Source organism: Muscardinus avellanarius (assembly GCF_963383645.1).
Source record: "Muscardinus avellanarius genome assembly, chromosome: 6".
Classification (NCBI taxonomy): domain Eukaryota; kingdom Metazoa; phylum Chordata; class Mammalia; order Rodentia; family Gliridae; genus Muscardinus; species Muscardinus avellanarius.
In genome coordinates, this window is record NC_137791.1 from 128,769,985 (window position 1) to 128,786,956 (window position 16,972).

The following is a 16,972-nucleotide window of genomic DNA, read 5'->3' on the forward strand; positions in this document are numbered from 1 at the left end:
CTTTGAACATATGGAGCTTGGCCCACAAACTCTCGAGTGAGACCCCAGAACCAGGTGAGCCCAGCTGGGATATGGATGTCTTTCCTGCTCTCTGGGACATCCCTTGGATTGCCAGGAAAAGCAAGTCCAAGTAAAAGGAAGGACAATAGACAGCTTTTTGCTTTGTTTCCAAGTCTGGTTTTGAACATCACCGTCTGGTATTTGAGCTTTCTGGCTGATGAACTCCATTGCCACAAATAGAATAGTCCTTAGTCAAATTAATTTCATTTTATTACCATGCTATGATATAACGTGTCTCTCCTCAAACACAACTATCTAATGTAAAATAGAAATCCTAAGTAGATGGTGTCACACGTTTTATGTATGTCCATTTTAATTTGGCCTGCAGTCTTCATCAAGTGAGCCAGGTTGTCGGTGAGCCTGCGGGGGTGATGTGCTAAGAACTGAAGTAGAAACAGGGAACCCACCTTGCCTCCTGTGACTCTGTGCTCCACACAGCAGTCAGAATGCAGATTTGGGATCCCAGTAGGAAGCCCTCAGTTGTCCTTCCACTTAAAGCTCTACCATAGCTTCTACCCTCCCTCTGCATGAAGTTCAAAGTCCTTGCAAGACGTAGCTGATCTATCTCCACTTCCTCTGACCTTATGCCCGTCATACTAGTATTTGGGAAGCTGAGACAAAAGAATCACAGGTGTGAGGGTAGCCTCAGTAACTCAGGCTCTGCCTCAGGCAATTTGTTCCAGCAACTTCAGTATTTTTCTGTTGCTAGAACCAACCAAGCACCATCCACCCCGTCTTCCTCCTGTCCTACCTGCTCCTAGGTGCCGATCTCTGGAAGCTGATTCCTTTCTGTTCGGCGTTGCCTTTCTGTGGCTTCCAGCAAGGTTGAATCCAAACCTGTGATTCTCCTATCTCAGCCTCCCAGTACTGGCATTATAGGTATGCACCACCATGTCCAGAGAATATGATTTTGATCACTGCTGTGTCTGCAGTACCTACAAAAAGTGCCAGGTACTTTGAAAGTACTTAATCCTGACTTCCTGTCATTGTACTAGCCTGGTGGGTGACTAGATTTTCTAAAGGATAATCCAAAGGGACCAGTAATTAGTTAAAAGAGACTGAGGGAGATGGGGGGAGGGAGAGGAGAGAAAAAGGAATAGAGAGAGAGAGAGAGAGAGAGAGAGAGAGAGAGAGAGAGAGAGAGAGAGAGGAAAGAGAGAGACAAACACACACACACACACACACACACACACACACACACACACACAGACAGGGAGAGAGACTACTGTTCCAGAAACCTCAAGCTCCTAGCCCTTGTTCTCACAAGAGAGTTCACCTCCTGGGATCCTTCAAGATACTGGCTGATGCCAGTAGGATCATGCAGGTTCGAAGCCAGTCTCAGCTGGCTTAAGAGACCCTGTTTCCAAATATAAAATAGGTCTGGGAGTGTAGCCCGAAGGTAGAAGGCCCCTGGATTCCATCCCCAGTACCACACACACACACACACACACACACACACACACACACACACACGAAGATACTGGCTGATCCAGACTCAGCCATTCATATTCCTCCATCTTTTCTTTGTGGTCTAGTGAAGGAAGGCAAGTGAAAAGAAATCCTGAGCACCCCACTCCTGAAGGCTATACCTGCTACGTAGTATCTGCCAGCTGCCCTCAAGTCTGAGCATGAAACGTCCCCAGACCAACACGATGATGAAAAGTCACCCCAGGAAGATGGTGCGAATTGGAACCATTTGAAACTAAAAACCTGATTTGGCTCAGAAAAGCTCGTGCTTATTAAAATCTTCAAAGACCAGACATAAAAACGGCCCATGCTTTAGATTATCTCCCTCTCGTCTGTCATGTCTGGAACCGTTTTTACAACACCAAAGTCATGGAGTTCCGTTCTCTCTCCATTTGCCCCACCTCTTGCTGGTGCAGTTCCAAAACTTTCCAGGCCCGTGGGTCACAGAAAAGAGAATATGGTCAGAGGGTTTCTCTGAAATCAGATATAGGGGAAAACTTATTTTCAAAACCCAGATGAGTTTAAATAGGCCATTAGAGTTCAGAGTTTAAAATAAAAGTTTCCGTAAGCTCCTGTGTTTCACTTAATAGGCAGCATATATGGGTGTTATCCTGGCTAGTTTTGCATGAGGTCTTTTGTAGATAAACATTTGCTATGAATTTCAATCTGCTAAAGGGGAAAGGAATGAACACATTCCTTTCCTAGTGTTTACTCTGTGACAATCACTGGCCTGGGGGATTAATCAGCACACTGTCCTTATCTTAAACAAGGATCCCAGTTCTAGCCCCTAGAGAAATGCAGACAGCACCATCAAGGTCCTCTCTGTTTCCCCAATTTATTCACATTTCTATTCACCTGTCTCAATGGACACAGGCGCGAGGCACGCCATCCACCACTGGAGGAGTTGTTCCGAGCCGCCTTTTGCCTGTCTACCATCACCTGCACCACCAAATGTTTTCTCTCATTCTCTGATATCTTCAACTTCTACTACTGGCTGATCATTTTTCAATCAATACACAGGTTCAAGTCTTCTCTACCCTGCTGTAACCTTGACTTAGCTCCTTGGACCCATCTCTAACCACCGTGCATTTCTGTCTTTCCAAGTGAAATAGGCCTGGCATTTAAAGGCATCATGGACCATGAGGACCATGAGAGGCAGTTTTTTCCAAGGATGTCACATAATTGCTCCGTGGAAACATCCACATGTGCTCTGGCCACCAATTTCTGCCTTCAAATTGGTATTGTTTGGAAATAGCTGTCACCACCTCTCCTCTTTGGAGCTTGTAGTGATTCCTATTTCTAAACTATATTAACTTTAAAGCATGAAGCTGCAGATAGATTTTTCCAGATTTCATTGGTTTTTAGGATGTTCTAAGACCGATAGTGTTGGAGATTGAGGGTGAGAGGCCTGGAGGATGATTCTACACATGTACACGAATGTGACGGGGTTATATATGACCAATGGAGGATAGAATTTTTCTCTGTTTGCTTTCTAGTGACTGGCTTTAGGTATTTATGGGAAAAGTATTTAATATCAGACATCCAAAGCAATGTTTCTGGGAAAATTTTTCAAGACATTTGCAGTGAAGTCTTGAGTCTTTTGGTACCAGCACAACTGCTTTTGGAACCAGGTGACTGTACCTGGGGAGGCAATTTACTATCTATTTCTACTCAGAAGTTAGCAATCCTGGCTGGATGAAGATTACCAATATTGGGGAAATCAAATAACTGCATCATTCACATGGGTGTTACCATCTCGTGATGGACCATTAGATGCCATGGTTTGCATCATTGGCTAATGATTTGGACTGTGATTTTCATAGTGACTATTACTGTGGAGTTTCTGAGCATATGTGAGCCCAGCACAGAGACAGTAAAAATACTATCTTGGGAAAGGTTACTCAGTGAGATCAGAGAGTGTGACATTAGATTGCTGATGTTTCTCAAGAGGCCAGAAGAAGTAAATGCTTTCTCTACATCTCTCCAAGGGCAATGGTTGAATCATCCCTAGATCAGCCCTGATTTGGTAGGCGCTAATACATATGTTTCAGTGACATGCATTTAGGTGGAAGAGAGAGAGTTCAGCCTGGAGAAAGTGGGACCCTTAGTCTGAACAGCTGGAATCCAGTAGAGCCCAGGAAAAGCCAGCTGAAGCCAGATCAAGGGGGTTGGAAGAGGAACATGAAGGCAAATCAATGACTTTAGAAATCAGATGGGAGATGGAGAAGGGTAAGAGATTCATTGTGAGTACAACATAGCACAAACTTCAATAGATGAGAAAGACCCAAACAGGGCTGAGTCTGTTGTAGGTTGTTGTGTGTGGTGTTTCTGCTCACTGTAATGCAGAGATTATCTCAATGACTTTCATGTCGGCTAGGTGAATGGGTGGGACAGGTATATTTTTTTCTTTTTGTAGGTAAGAAGAGAGAATGAGATTAGATAGTAGTTTGTTAAAGGTCACAGAATTTATTCTTGAGAAACAACCCATGACTTTGAAGTGTGCTTTAGAATTTTTTTTTTTTTTTGCCCTACCACATTGCAAAAAATGAGATTTTGGCTAATGGTTAGATTTTGACTCGGCAAATCTGCAGGCTCTTTTTGGTTGGTTGGTTGGTTTCTTCTCTTTTATATTTTGCAATGCTGACTATGAGGTTATAAGCCTTCACCCTTTATGAAATGATGAGAGGAACATGGGGAAATAATTAAAAAGAAAGAAACCAATTGAAAAACTGGCTTCGTGGGTTAGGATGAGGATTATGCATTAGAACAGCTGAAAGCCTCCGTGAAGGCTTTATTTCACATCCCACCAACACAGAACAAATTGCACAAATTCTAGGAATAATGGCTCCTGGTAACAAACACTGAAGTCACTTTTTAAAATGTCACCAAATGTCTCTGTTGACTCTGTTTTGTAACCAGTTGCAAGCAGATGGCACTTGGAAGCATACGGAACATTCTGCAAAACAATATCACATCGACATTTTTGTCTGGTTTGTTAAGACGATGTGATAAAGCCCCGGATGAAAGAATCCTGGCGCGCACCGACAGGCACCGGCTACCCACCGGTCTGCAGATTTGTTCTAATTTCTTGTGAAGATTTGATTCTTCCACTGTCAACTCTGAGGTGGGTTTGTGAAGTTGCCAAAGAAAAGCTGCAAAGTCAGGAAGAGAGAACTATTGTTTCCTCAGTGTCTACAGGGGACCAGACTCTTCCTCCAAAAGATGAAACATATAGTTGGCATCCTTAATGCTAAAACAATTTTGTGGGTAGGTACAGTACACTTAACTTTATTTATTTTGTGCTGGAGATACATCCCAGGGGCATTCTACTTCTGATTTACAATCACAGCCCATTTTATTTGTTTGTTTGTTTGTTTGTTTGTTTTTGGTACTGGGGTTTGGATTCAGGGGCAAACTTCTGAACTACACTTCCAACCTTTCTTAAAGTTTTTAATTTTGAAACAGGTCTCTTGAAGTTGCTGAGGGTCTTGTCTAGATACTAAGGCTGTCCTACTTCTTGTGATTGCCTCCCAAGTACTGGGATTACAGGTGTGTGCCACCATGCCCAGCTGCTCTTGTTTAAAATATAAAGAAATCAAGGGACCCCTTACCTAGATAGCTAGAATTCAGACCTTGATTTGACATGTTCTTTCAATTTCATCTACCTTTTTGTTTCATTTTAATCCATGTTCTTCCAATTTCATCTACTTCAGGTAGAATTCTATCTCTACCTGCCTTGATTGCTTGTTCTAAAAATATTTTCAGATCCATAAGAATTTTTTAAGTATTAAAATGGACACAGTCAATGATTATGTAATGTAGTCTTATTTATGTATCAAATGTACTCTTCTCAGAAATAAAAATTTGGGGTGTGTTTTGACAAGTCCTCACTCAAAACCCATTCCAGTTCACTTCTTCCTGCCTTTTTCTCAATCAAAAACTGGGGAGCAAAATGTACAGACATCCAAATTCCCTTGTTAGGGATGGCCACATGATATACCCAGCTTGGCCAATAAGAAGTTATGTGGCATGTCCTGATAGAAGACTTCTCATCCAAAATTAAAAGGCAAAGTTTGACGAAGAAAATTATTTTGCTTCCTCCATGGAATATGAACTCAACATTGGAGGCACAGCAGCTATGTCAACACCATAGAAATGAAAGCCACATGCTAACATTGGTAGAGTGGGAATATAGAAGCAAGCTGGTTTCCTGATGACTTCCTCAAACAGCTGTACCATCCCTGGGCCATCTACCTCTGAGCTTCTTATTATGTGAGCCAAAGAAACCCCTTAGATGTCAGAGGAACTAGGTTTTCTGATACTCAGACAAATGCAATCCTGTTCTTTTTTTTTTTTTTTTTTTTTTTGGTGGTACTGGGGTTCCTGGAAGCCCTTCTACCTCCGGGCTACACTCCCACGGGCTACACTCCCAGACCTATTTTTTTACTTTTTTATGTGGAAACAGGGTCTCTTAAGCCAGCAAGGCTGGCTCCGAACCAGCGCAATCCTCCTGTCTCTGCTTCCCAAGCGCGGGGATTACAAGCGTGTGCCACCACGCCTGGCGACATTTTTACTTTCTAATGCAGTTTCATTTTAATGCCAGTTTCTGTCCCAATTTGTGTTTCCAAATCATTGGGAATTAGACAGTGGATTTGCTCAGAATGGTGTTCCTTGTGTTTGGCACAGACGGGAGCAAAGCTGGGTCATTTCCCTGGTTGTGGGAAAATGGTTAGTACATTGTGATCCAAGAGGTGATGGCCCTTCCAGACAATAAGGCATTACTTCAGTCAAAGCCATCATCATGAGGTGGAGGAGGAGGAGGAAGAGAAGGAGGAGGAGGAAGAGGGGGAGGAAGGAGGGAGGGTCTGGATGGTACAGGGCTCGCCATTTTCTTTTTGTGGATGCAGACTTGGCCTTCTATTGGAAAGTTGAGAAAAGAATTCAAGGAATCATTCTTCTCTCTTTTCACCTTGGGAACAGACCACATTGAAGCCACACCAGACATACATGATACCCAATCTGGTTTTAATAGATTGCCAAGGAAGACATTTCCCCAGCCTCCACTCTCAGGCCATTTCAACATTTAACAACTTTCTGTACATTCTTCTTTTACTTTAAATAGAATGTGTATTGCCTATAAAAAATTTATTTTTATCTTGCTGAGGCAGAGTGGCGGGGCAGCAAGTCAGTGTGTAGCAGGGACGGGCAGTCCTGGGTTAAACTGTAGCTCAGCTATTTACTGGCTAGTGAACTTCACTGAGACTCGGGTCCTCATCTCTACAACATGGCAGGTGATCACTCCACTCTACTCCAGAAGGTCATGGTGGGGAGTGCATGCGCATAAATGCTGGGAATGCTGTTTGCTATAAATGTGCTTAGTAGTAGCTCCATTTCCCCTCCTTTCTCTGTTGCACAGAGCTCACTACCATTCAAAGACTGTCTCTGTAGAGCTCAAAGGGACATCATAGAATTCCTCCACTGCTTTCTTTCCTACAGGCCAATTAACTCCAATGTCCTAATCCAATGTTCTTTTTTCTCTTACTTTTCAATCTTTAACTTGGGAACTTGATTTCCAAGCAGTGTGTGTGTGTGTGTGTGTGTGTGTGTGTGTGTGTGTGTACTGGAAACTAAATCCAGGGGTATTCTATGTCTGCGCTAAGTCCTGACCCTATTTTTTTTTTTTTAATTTTGAAATAGAGTCTCACTAAGCTGTTAAGGGTCTCATTAAGTAGCTGAGTCTGGCCGCAGAATTGTGATCCTCCTGCCTCTACCTCCCAGGTGTGCACCACCATGCCCAGCTTCCAAGTAATTTTTAAAAATGTATTTTGCAATGTGGAAGAAAGTCCACTCTTACAAAGTAAGCAAGACCAACCATAACAATAAGATATCAGTATTAAAAAGCTACAAATATTGACCTGTAAGTTTTTTGTCACCATCAACCCCAGATTCTCTTTCTGGGTTGTTCATCTGTTATTGAGGTTTCCACTATGGGGATAAGGACACACTAGAGCTATAAGACAACCTTCCGGATTGTCAAAGCCCAGAATATTCTATCTGCAGTTGTTTGGGGAATTGAAAGACAGATCCCTCCTGCCTGGCCCATGCACTGTGACCTACGCTGGGTGCTGTCTCAGATCCCAGCGAGTCCTGCCGCACCATTTTGAGAAGGAAATGTTGCAGACCACGAACTGTTTTTAAAAGCTGCACACATCCTCTTGGCTAACAAGTGTTGGATCAGCCAGCTTCTGGCAGCTTCCCATGTTGGCTCTGCAAACATATGTACAATTTCAGACTCCAAGCCACACATGAAGCAATTGTGAGGCCACACAATTCATCCCTGAAAATATTCCATGCTGTTATTCTTGTTTTCTCCAGCGATGTAATCCCTGAAAACTATGGTGATTAAGTTTTGGGAAAAAAAATCAGTAATTAATCTTCATTCACTTAGAATCTACTGATATATCTCTGATGAGGAAGCCTATGTTTTATTTTATTTTATTATTCTTTTTTGTGGCACTGGGGGTGGAAAACAGAGGCTTTCTACCTCCGGGCTATACTCTCAGACCTATTTTATATTTTATTTGGAAACAGGGTCTCACTAAGTTGCTGAGAGCCTCAGTAGCTGAGGCTGACTTTGAACCTGTGCGATCCTCCTGTCTCCGCCTCCCAAGTGCAGGGATCACAAGCATGAGCCATCAGGCCCGGCAAGGAAGGACATGTTTTACTTATTATTATTATTATTATTATTATTATTATTATTATTATTATTGTGGTACTGGGTTCCTGGAAACCCAGCTACACTCCCAGACCCATTTTTATATTTTTATTTGGAAACAGGGTCTCTTAAACCAGCACGACAGGCTTTGAACCTGCGCGATCCTCTTGTCTCCTCCTACCAAGCGCGGGGATTACAAGCATAGCCACCACGCCAGGTGAAGGACATGTTTTAAAAGTCCAGAAAAGCATGGTGGCGCACGCTTGTAATCCCCGCACTTGGGAGGCAGAGACAGGAGGATCGCTCAGGTTCGAAGCCAGCCGCGCGCGCTGGCTTAGGAGACCCTGTTTCCAAATAAAAATGTAAAAATAGGTCTGGGAGTGTAGCCCGGAGGTAGAAGGGCTTCCAGGAACCCCAGTACCACCAAAAAATAAAATAAAATAAAAGTCCAGAAATTTGAATGAACGAATGAAATGACTACTGTAGTGGAGTTTGGTTCAGAGATATTTTTTCCTTTCTTTTCCTACCATTAGTCACAGCATATGAGACTAAGAAAGAGAAAAGAAATTCCAAAAGAGAGTTTCAGGGCAAGAAGAAACACCATAGATCTTCTCTTGTTCTGCAGTTCATAAGCAATACAGTGGATCTAAAAAGAGTTTCAGTGACAGTTTGGTGTCACGTGGTTAGCAGCTTCACAGTGGCTGTATGTCATTGTGTCTTTAGTCTGGCTAAGTGGCTATTACCACTTTCTCAGTGGGGGAGTCCCTGGCCAACCTTAGCCGGAGAAGCATCATTTCTTGGCACCTGATGTCACTCTATCCATTCCCATATTTACTGTTTCTGGTGCTGTTAGTGTTGTTGTTGCTGTTAGTGTTGTTGTTGTTGGTGGTGGTGGTGTATGTGTGTTACTGGGAATTGAAATCAGGCATTCTACCCCGAGCCCTTTTTAATCTTATTTAAAAAATTTGAAACAGGGTCTCGCTAGGTTGTTGAGAGTCTCCTTAAATTGCTGAGGCCGGGGTTTTGAACCTGAGATCCTCCTGTCTCAGCCTCCCAAGTGCTGGGTCACAGGTGTGGGCCACCATGCCTGGCTCCATATTTGCTGTTTTCCATAGCACTTTGTCTCTGACATTGCCTTCTGATTTATGTTTCTATCATTTTTCACTCCCTCTAAAGTGCAAGCTCTGTGACAACAGGGAGTTTGGCTTTTGTCCACCATTCCATCTAGAATAAGATGTGACATACAGTAGGTGCTCAAGAAAGACTTGTGTATTGAATGGGCCAGAGGTAGAGAGGAAAGGGACTTCTGTTTGTTCAGCACTTATGCTAGAGTGCTGTGCTCAGTTGTGTATGACTGTCGCCCAAACTGCAGAGGTTAGTGATATGATTGGAGTTGAAAGGAGGAGCCAAAGCCAAGGATAAATTTTTTTTCAAATCCTTATATTTTCCACCAAAATAATGATTTCTGGTGTTCAGTAATTTCGACTCCATGACCCCTTCTGTGACCTCTTTTCCAGGACTTAAAGTTCCCAGTTCAAGTCCATGCTTTGATTCTTCCTCTTTTTATTTATTTATTTATTTATTTATTTATTTATTTATTTATTTTGCAGTGCTAGGGATTGAACCCAGGGGCAGTCTATCTCCAAGCTATACCTTCAGCCCTTCCTTCCTTCCTTCCTTCCTCCCTCCCTCCCTCCCTCTTTCTCTTTCTTTCTTTCTTTCTTTCTTTCTTTCTTTCTTTCTTTCTTTCTTTTCTTTCTATTTTTTGTGATACTGGAGGTAGAATCCAGGGGCTTTTCTACCTCCAGGATATACTCCCACACCTATTTTATACTTTATTTGGAAACAGGGTCTCACTAAGTTGCAGAGTGCCTCACTAAGTAGCTGAGGCTGGCTTCGAACCTGTGCGATCCTCCTGTCTCAGCCTCCCAAGTGCCGGGATTACAAGCGTGTGCCACCATGCCTGGCTTCATTCTTTATTTTGAAGGAGGGTCTCACTAAGTTGTGGAGGGCCTCACTAGGTAGCTGAGGCTGGCCGTGGACCTGTGATCCTCCTGTCTCAGCCTCTCAAGTACTGAGATTACAAGCACACACCACTATGCCCGGCTTCTCTTTTGTTTTTTTCCTATCAGTGCAACACACACACATCCACACACACAAAAAAATAGCCTGAAAAAAATAAAGCCTGAAGCACTTTTATTCGGCACAGGCAATACGCTCTGTTGACATTTTCTCTGTATCAAGCTGATTGAATTAATTTCTTATATTATAGCTACTATATCTTACTTTCTTCTAATTTGTTGACAGATTATATTAAATTGAACTAATTCACAATAAAAAAATAAAATAAGAGTAAAATAATAAAAATAATATAAAAATAATAAAAAAAATAAAAAAATAAAAAAAGAGTAGAAGAGAAAGAAATCTCCCCATCTGCCTATTACAGAAGCCAATGCAATCAAAGGGACCGGGAGCAAAAACTTCAGATGGCCAAAGGGCTCAGAGGTGACATTTGCTAAAAATGAAAGAACCACTGGGCTATGATCAAGACAGTAAACAACCCTGAGGCACCGCTGACTCTGGCCGGAGTATCATCCACCAATCCAAGTGGAAAGAAAAGGGCCAAATCTCTTGTCCTTAACAGAACTTTTCACCTTCTTTGGGTAAAGATCAGTTGGATCTGACAATGTTTACTTTCTCCCGGAACTGGCTGAGGATAGTGACTGTCAAACTTTAAGGGGCATCAGCAACATCTGGAGAATCTATTAACAAAGGGGCTCAGTGCCTGAGTTAGTTAAAGAAGTCCCGTGCTGGGCGTTAGGTTCCCGACTGATTGATAGAGACCTTGTCATATTGGCTGTCCCGATCTTCCTTGATGACAGATATAAACCTGAACCTTCACAGAATTGTAACAGAGGAAAGACTATGGGATCATCAAAAGAGCACAGGATTTAGAGTTGGAAAACCTGTATTTGAGTCCTAGCCCGGCTAACTACTAAGGGGTGTGACTTTGGGTAAATTTTGGTCATGACTTTGAACTTCAGTTTGTCTGGAATCACCAAGGTCAAAAACATTTATGTAGAGGCTCCAGTGAGAGCTGGATAAAAGGATTTTGTGCAAAAGAAGAAGGCAGGGGTTAAAAGTGGACTTTCTCTAGGGTGATCAAAGCTGATAGTTCACTTCCAAATCCCGGTCATCTATCTGTGTGGCCAAGAGTGAGTTACCATCACTAGGTGTAGTTTTCTTATATATGAAAGAGACAAAAATACCTTTATGAATTTTCAGTCTTTACCTGGATCCTGCTGTTATAACCTCTATTTTACTGTATGGGAACTGAGGCACAGAGGAGTTGTGTGACCCACCCAGCATCACAGAGAGGCCAGTATGGAGTAGGTACCAGGCAACTCTGCTTTTAGATCCACAGAACAGGTGAGGCAGGGCCAGTCAAGAGGCTCAAACATGGCAAGTACTCAGTAAATATTTCCCATGACTTGAAAATTTTTCTGTTGCATTCTAAACTCGTATCCTTCTATTTTATGATATAGCACACCACATATCTCAAAGAGCATCCAAATTATTTAGCTGTTGCCACGGAAACTCACTTGGGCTGCATAAAAACTACAAGCATGTGTGCCCCGGGAAGGGACCATGCCTGGCTGTGCTTGGTATTGCTGTCAGCGCCTGAGGCACATAATATCTATTTATCAGGTAAAAGCGAAAGGGTAGAGATCAACTCAGGCTAGGCGTCGGGATGACTTGCTTACTGGAGGGCCGTTATAAGTTCCCAATAACTAATTTTAGCTTGGGGCCTTTTGAACTTTGAAGGCACCTTACTCATGAGCTGATGATTACTGATGTCTCTTGAATGGATGATCCTGTCTCTTCTTTGCAAGATGTGGATGTCTGAGTCAAAGTACTTGAATAGAAAAAAAGCCCAAGAGCATCAACTAAAGTTAAAGGCAATTATCCTTGTTAATTTGGAAGTGCTCCAGGAGTGTGAGTGCATGGGGTCACACTTTAAGTGGTGAGTATAGGGCCTTATTCTTTAGATTATGAGTGAGACACCCAGAGAGATGCAGAGTCTGATGCTGAGACAAGGGTGAGATTTTGGGACACATGTTCTGTACAGACATAGAAGTCAAGATAAGGAACCCTAAAAATGGGCTCTTGAGTTCCTGGGAAACTTGTAGGGCCTTCAGAACAAAGGTTGATGGAAACAAAATGATTTCAAGTTTGTTATATGTCCTTAATTACTTCCCAGTCATCAATCACAATCTGTTTTAAAAGCACCTGGAAAAGGTACACACCCTAACAAAATGTACTGGGTACGAAATTATGCAACCCCTACACATAATTACCATGAACAAGAACCCATAGTTTTACCAGCACCGCTTAGATGCCTGTGGTCCTGTTTTACAATGATCACATTATCTTCCACAACCTTGTGGAGCAGTGAGCACATTTGTTTAGTCATAAAATAGACAGTATATAAATCAGCATCTAAGCCAAAAGTAGATGGAGCACAGGATTTATACCACTACAAAGAAATCTGTATAGATCAGCATTGGCTTTCATGTCTCTTTATTCCTTCATTAAAATCCTACAAGAAGGAAACATCTGAAATCTGACTTACATAGAGGCAGACTGGATGACGACTGCTGTTTTTGTGTGTGGCGGGGGGCAGGGAGGGACAGATTCTCTTCTGCTCGACCCGTAGTGTCGGGTCAGCCTCATGCTCCTCTTGATCAGGGACGTATAGCTATGAAGGAGCATAATCATCAGATCTAGGGGTTTTCCAGCTGAACCCCGCCCCAGCAAAGCTGAGGCTGACCACTTTCACTTTCTCTATTCAGTCCAGCAGAAGCATCCCCAGAGATGCTTTATTAACTAAGCTCAAATCAGTAAACACCCAAAACATCAAAGAGGAATGCAGAGAGAGAGAGAGAGAAATGCCAACAGGAGCCAAAAGACTCAGTTCTACAAGGGAAAATAAAAGTCTGAAGACGTCCACGCCGATGGGAGAGAGGTCTGTTTACTTACAGTGCTCACAAGGCCCTCCAACAGCTGGACTCTTTGAACTTAGTGCGCACAGATGTGGAGCTTTTGCTCGAAATCCCCTTCCTTTTGGCAATGAGGAGAACTCATAACTCTTTGTGGCTTCAGATTGATAAGTAATTTCCTGATTTGCTCTCAAAAGCGTCCTCCCCGGCTTTGAACAGTGGCAGAAAGAGGGGGCAGGCAGGGCCACCCTATGCAGGGACACTGCGGCCTCCGCAGACCTCTCGATTGCCTGATTAAGACTCACAAAGAAAAATAAATATCCTCCTTTATCAATTGGCGCTCTCCCCAAGTCATATTTGGGAAAACAGCACACAGTCTGGACAATGTTTGTTCTGAAAGTGTAATATTCCAGTTGAATGCCTTCTCGTCCTTCATGTGGGACCAACCAGGGCACTTCTGACTGGCCTTCGGAAACCAGCTGTTGTTGCTGGGCACGGTTGGTACACACCTGTGATTCCAGTACTTGTGAGGTATAGATAGGAAGATTGCTGGTTCAAGGCTAGCCTTAGCAACTTAGAGAGCCCCTCAGCAACTTAGCTTGTTTCCAAATAAAAAGGGCAGGGGGTGTAGTTGCCTGGAGGTAGAATGTTCCTGGGTTCAATCCCCAGTATTAAAAAAAAAAAAGCAGATGTTTTGAACTTTTCTTACTTGATGTTTAAAAGATGTTCCCTGGGGACCATGCTTTTCATCACTTCAGTTGACATTTGAAGAAAAAGAAGTCCAGGGCTTATAAGACCAGGCCAAGATGACAGTAGAGGTACTAGAACCAAAAAGCCTCCGGTCTGTCAGGTCAGCGGTCGGCCCACTACTGGGAGGTGGAGGCAGACGCAAGGGTTTGAGATCTGACTTTTGACCTTTAAGTCATAGGTCACTGAATAGGGTCCTTTATGTTTCTGAGTCTCAGTTCTTACAGCTTCAAAATGGGATTCAAGGCAATCATGACCCTCCTTCCTTCATTCGAAGCGGTGATTGCTATAAAAATTTCCTCAGGAGTGAAAGCGATTCGACCACGCCATGGGATTTTGTCCCAGGGGCCACATTTACACATTTCTTTTCTTCTTTCCATTTTCATTTTCCATTCAATATTATATTTTATGTCAGAAAAAGTCACCGAGTGACTTTGAGGTGAGAGTACAACAGATTAGAGAATAGAAAATGATATGGAGAAAACGTTTGACCTTGGGTGAACAGGTCAAGAGCAGATGGGAAAGTACATAGCCTGCCCAGCATCTGCTTGCTTCAGAAAGGATATTGAGTCTGGAAACAACAACAAAACCTAGGTTTGGCCACTGCCTAGAACTTATGAGCCATGTGGACTCATTTAAACATTCCAACCACAACTCCTCACCTGGGACCTTATCCCTCACATTGTTGTGGCTCGGGGATGATTAAGTCATGGGAATGGAGCCCACACGCATGGAATTGCTGACTTAGTGCCCTTCCCCCTCTCTCACCTGAGGACCTGAAGTTGATCCTCTCTGAAGGATGCCATCTTGGAAGCAAAGACTGACGGGGCCCTCACCAGACACACAACCTGCTTCCACCCTGATCTTGGACCTCCCAGAATCTAGAACATGAGAAGTACATTTCTATTGTTCAAAAATTCCACAGTCTTTGGTATTTTGCTAGAGCATCATACTAGCAAAGACAGGGATATTTTCCAGCATCCATCCCACAGGAAACATTGTTGATTGGATGGCATCATTTCCGCTTCCCATACCAGCTGTGATGATGGCTCACTCCCCTTGGTGCTGGGGCTGCTGGGGTCTGACATGTCCTGCATTCTTCCTGTCTGTTTATTGTGGTTCTAGGGAGTGAACTTAGGGAGCACTCGATATCCCAGCTCTACCCCCAGCCCTATTTGATTTTTATTTGGAAACAGAGTCTCGCTACGTTGCAGAGGCTGGCTTCAAACCTGCGATCCTCTTGTCTCAGTCTCCCAAGTACTGAGGTTGCAGGTGTGTGCCACCACACCTCGTGTTTTTCTCCTTCTTAAGAGCATGTTCACCTTTATACCTCTATCATCCACCTTTTGGTACTTGTCCCCCCATCCTTGCCATTATTGGCTTTCTTTGAGTTCCAGTTTCATTTCTCATGTGACAGGAGGAAGGAAAACCAGAAAGAAAGCATTTAGCTCAACCATATAGCAAAATAATCACATTTTGCCCAACCATGTAGAAAGTATCCACAGTTCTGACACAGATGGGATCGTCTTTTGTAGTCCTTATACTAGCCACAGATATCAAATGAGTCACAATCGGCTTCCCCTTTGCAAATGTTCAAACCCAAAACCCATCTCATATTTCATTATTCTGTTCACTTCCCTTGCCCGTTCATAAATTCATTCTTCGACTGTCATTTCAGTGAAGATTTGCATTCTATCATCTGTAAGAGCAATTTTTAAATTAAGCTTTCTCCTTAGTCCACTGGGGATGCTGCCTAGATTTTAGGAGGACACATGGAGAAAGTAAGAGAGAATTGACATTGACTAACCCCACTTGCTCCTTTTCCCAGTGAATCCTTAAAACACCTCTGAGGGTTGGTCATAAGTTTCCAAGTCACAAAGCTAGAGAGAAGCAGTGTCCAAATGTCCACTTTGATGACCAGACCCTACTCTTCTTTTTGTTTGGTACTGGGATTTGAGCTCAGGGACATTCTACCTCTCAACTACCGCTCTAGCCTTATTTCATTTTTTATATTTCTAAATTTTATTTTATTGGTGCATTATAGTCTCACATCAAGTGGTGGGATACAAAATCAACCTGAAGATATCAGTTGCTATTCTATATGCCAACAATGAATCCATGAAGAAAGAAAAAACAGAAAACAATTCCATTTACAATAACCTCAAGACCAATAAAATACCGAGGAATAAACCTAACCAAAGATCTAAACGACCTCTATAATGAAAACTATAAAACATTAAAGAAAGGAATTGAAGACCTTGGAAGATGGAAAGATCTCCCTTGCTCATGGATAGGCAGAATAAATATCATCAAAATGGCCATTCTTCCAAAAGTGATCTATAGATTCAATGCAATTTCTATCAGAAATCAACGACATTCTTCATAGACCTAGAAAAATCAGTCGTGAATTTCATATGGAGAAAGAAAAGACCCAGAATAGCCAAAGCAATTCTCAGCAATAAGAACCATGCAGGAAGCATCACAATTCCTGACTTCCTTTTTTATTTTAAAATAGAGTCTTGTGAAGTTGCTGAGCGTCTTGCTAAGTTCCAGAGGTGTGCCTCAAACTTGTGTTCCCCCGTCTCAGCCGCCCAAGTACCGAGATGACGCATATGTGCTGCCATGCCTGGCTAGATACTGCTCTTCTCGTGACACATCTGGCTCCTGTCTCTTCTTCTTGCCTAGATTCTGAGCCATGACCCTCTCTTTATCCTTCTCATTAGTTTCCCATTCAGTGGCCTTGAGGCAGGATATGTTATCCAGTACTGTGAGAGGGAGAAGAGAGGGAGGGAAAGAAACCCTGTGCATTCCCTCAGGGTTCCCGCTGAGTTGAAGCTGATGGCTGTGGAATGTCCTCTTCCTGTCTCCTTCCCAGCCTCCCATATGCTGATTAATCCTTCTCATTAATTCAAACCCAATTCATATGCTCCTTCCTCAGGGAAGCTGTCTTTGATCTACCACGCACCCACCCTTGCTATCTCTT